Here is a 4267-nt window from a genome sequence, read left to right as displayed (position 1 = left end):
TTATTTGCTGGGCATGTATATTGATTGATACTGTAGTTAAGTCATGTGACTAGTAACCTTGCCATACCTTAGCTTTGGCTGAATTGACGCCACTGTCCTGAGGCCTTAGTTTTGGTTTCAAATTACACAACATCATGTATGTGTTGCTTCTTTGGGGCTCGTTTTCATAGACCTGGTTGCTTATTTCTCTCAAATCTGGCAACAGAGTGGGCGCAGTGTCTAATTGTAGCAGTAAGCTAACGAGTACTNGTATGCAGACGTATTATTTTAAGCAACACATTAAGTTGACGAAACACTCAACTCAAATAAAGTCAGATCCCCTCGTGTCTTAGATGGGGCAGTATCATATTATGATACTGCCCCATCTAAGACACGAGGGGATCTGACTTTATTTGAGTTGAGTGTTTCGTCAACTTAATGTGTTGCTTAAAATAATACGTCTGCATACAGTAGGCTATATGTGACAATGTAACTAAGTGTTGCACGGCCAGATACGGCTCGAGAAGCTGACTCAGATAAGGAAATATTGTGATATTATATGATTGATGATGTGATATCAGTGTGATATGAATGATAAGTGCGACACGTCGGCGCCTTCTCTGCATACAGCAGTTTAAACTGTATTTCCTTTCTCCTGTAATATGGCTTAATAGATTTAACCTCCGCACACTGAGCTCTGATCGGTCAGCAGGCGGTGCTTTCACTGAGTTGATCTCTTTTCTATAGACGCCGGGGGCGGGCAGCGTCAGGTAAAAAAAAGTTATTTAGCCTTCCCAAACCTGAGCCTCACGCGCCGCCTATGCCTCCATCTCAACGTCAGCAAAACAAAGGAGCTGATTATGGACTACAGGAAGCAGCAGAGAGAGGGACACGCCCTCTTCGCCATCAATGGGACTACGTGGAGAGAGTCAGCAGCTTCAGGTTCCTTGGGGTCCACATCACTGAGGACCTGACATGGACTCTTCACACCACCACCATCACCAAGAAAGCTCGACAGCGGCTCTTCTTCCTCCGCAGGCTGAGGAGGTCCAACATGGACTCCAGGATACTCTGCAACTTCTACAGGTGTACCATAGAGAGTATGGTACGGCAGCTGCACCGCTCTTAATCGTAAGGCTTTACAGAGGGTGGTGAAAACTGCAGAGAACTTCACCAGGACGGAGCTGCCATCCATGGAGGACCTTTACTCCCAGCGGCTCAGGAAGAAATCCCTCAGGATTATAAAAGACCCCCATCACCCCAGCCACAAACTGTTCAGTCTGCTGCCGTCTGGCAGGCGTTGCCGCAGCATCCGGACAAAAACAACCAGATTCAGAGACAGCTTCATCAATGGCTACAGGTAATAAGACTGTTAAACAACTGAACTGCTGAAACAATTTCATAACATTCATCTGCTACTTATTACTAATTATTTATCTATTATCTAATATATCATTCCAATAACTTGTATATAGACTCGTATGGCACTATTCCACTTTTTTTCCCTCACTTTTTTAAAACAATTTTTCTTTTTGTATTACTTTTAATATAGTATATTTTAATATTTTTTTAATATTGTCTGCTTATCTGTTGTGTTGCATTGTTGGAGAAGCCTGTGACCTATGATTTTCAACGACATAATTACTCTGTAGCTATGTTAGTTTGACAATAAAGAACCTTGAACCTTGAACATGGAAAATTGTAAAAAAAAAACGAAACTTCTGCATGGGCAGATTAACCGGTTTGAGGGCCCTGGGGGCAACATGTGTTGTCGGGCACCTGTTGCAGCCAAGTAAAGAGCAGAGAGCACAATAAAACATAGATTTTGACACAGGAACCGCCTACATTAAAGGGCCACAAGATTACATAATTAAGCAACAACAAGTTGCTATCATTGTTAAAATCTGTAAGGAATTTAAAAAGCAATTTGAAAACAAACTGACGTTGCAATTAACCTCTGTTTTTGGGACCCAGACAGTTTCCAGCTTGCCTTGTGTGTAGGTCTTAAAAAAAATGTAACGCCAAAAACGCACCAGAACAGCGGCCAAGTGGGGCGAAGCTAAAGTTGGAGATAGATTAACTTTTAGAGGTTAATTGTGGCCTGCAAGCAGCCAATTCTCAAACATAGTCCTGTAAATTCTGTGACATGTTTAAGTACGTTACAAATATGTTATTATCCTCTGTAACACAATAACACTAGGGTTGTTTGTCTACTACATATATCTGGGCCAAGCAGCTAATGAAGTTAACACTTATTAAAGGTGGGGTAGGTGATTTTGGAGAAACCAGCTCGAGTGCGATAGAATTTGAAATTACACAACCGGAAAAAATCTGCCACTTCCTTACAGAGCCCCTCCTCCAACACACACGAACACGCACATGACCAATACGAGATAAGTTTGTGCACAGATGGAAGGCTGACAGGCAGGTAGGAGGTAGGCCATCCAGTTATTTTAGCCGGGCCGGCTCAGATGATTGGTCGTGCTTTTTACAGTACTACAGCTTCCACAGATGAACATTTGTTATGGAATTTTTGTCAAAGCACTTCAGATATTCACTGCTATCGGGATGTTAAGAGCATTCCATGGGATGTAACAAAAAGTGTATCTCGAGCCGGTTTCTCAAACTTACCTACCCACCTTTAACTACTACTTTTGTGTGTCTACATTTTGAAATATAGTCATAAACCCATACAACAAAGTATACTGTACAAATAACAAGCCTGTGTGTGTATGTTGGTCCTGTTGGTTGTCTATGTCCTAGAAGCCTTTTGGTGTCCTTTAGATTTCTCTTCACCACACTCAGTATCCACTGCACTTGCGTCTGACCTATCCAAGAAAAATATAGGGCAGTTACCAAGGAGAGAAACCAATCGTTCATTCTAAAAATATAATCTCAGAGCCCATTTAGTGAGGAGTGAACAGTCCTCCTCACTCTCTGAGCAGTGGCTCGGAAGATGCTGTTCATAACAAACAAGATGTGTATGATCATTATCCAAGCACTGAGTGGCCATTCATGCCCAACCTCACCGCAGCCTCACAGTCAAGCTGTGTTGTGCCGAGTATCAGGAGATTTGTCTTATCATTGGTTTGTTTGACGCTAGGAAGGACCTACAAGCAGAGGGATGAAAGGTAATGCATGTGAGCAATAACTAAGAAAGATGGAAATTCAAAAATAAATATCACTTTCCTATGTCAAATTGTATGTAATCCTTGTGCAGGAGCGATAGCTGACCAACAGTAGTGGGGTTAAAGTAGTTAAAGTATATTGATGGCCCATTTTACAGGATCACTCAATTTAATTAGTTCAAAGGTTTGTTTTTAGAATAGCCATGTGATCTGGGCCACGTATCCCAAGATGGAAGGTAGACCTAAACAAGCTATGGTGTGCCTGGGGAAGAATGCCCCCCCTAAAAAAACAATGATTTAATTCAGACGCTGCTCACAAAGACTGACCGCTACTTGTGTCGGGAAGCCGGTCAACAAGACCTTTTGGTTATTTTTTTGTTCACTGTGCTGCCTAAAAGAGAACACTCTTTACTCTCAGTAACATAGAATTTAGTTTTTTTGGAGCAGCAGCCATGGGTATAATTCATTAGACAGAGCCACTGTAATGAGCCAGCATGGACAAAGCACTCCATTTCCAATGTGCCCTCTTTCCCCTGGGAGTTTTCATAAAAATAATGACAGCGCTGTTTGTTGCCAGGTTTCAAGCTGAATCATGAGCACACAGCCCCCGTTCTTTTTCTTTTCTCACCTCTCTTACTTCTTGTCTTTGGAAAAAGGGAACATCCATTCTGTTTGCAGACTGTAATTTGCAAGAGACAAGTGTGATTTGTTTTATTTAATTATTTTACCAGTCTATAATTGGATAGGATATATTGAGATGGGTTTTCTGCTTCTATGTCTTACCTTTCATGACCACTTCTGATTGGAGGCCAAGTAGCTTTTGTCGCAGTGATTTATAATTGTCAACAACAGTGAAGAGGGTTTGCTTTAAGCCCACTCAGTTTGCATTGTAAACAGCTTAAAGTGAAGTAACTCTCGTTATATGAATGAAAAGACCAACAGAGATATCAAGAGGTCTTCTTGTTTGTGACCACAGTAAATGAATCTGAAAGACATGATTTGCTAATGCCATGTAATAACTGTGAAGCATCTTGTAAACATTCAAACAAATCCCAATGGTCCCCTATGAGAATTGCTAAGGCATAAACATAATGTTTTCTTCTCATTTAGTTTGCTACGCTGATATGTGCACCGTCCATTAGTCTTTACTGGCAAGTATT

This window comes from Notothenia coriiceps, unplaced genomic scaffold (genome assembly GCF_000735185.1).
Source record: "Notothenia coriiceps isolate Sejong01 unplaced genomic scaffold, NC01 NC01_scaffold00036509, whole genome shotgun sequence".
NCBI classification, from domain to species: Eukaryota; Metazoa; Chordata; class Actinopteri; order Perciformes; family Nototheniidae; genus Notothenia; species Notothenia coriiceps.
Note: the sequence above shows the minus strand (reverse complement) of the source record.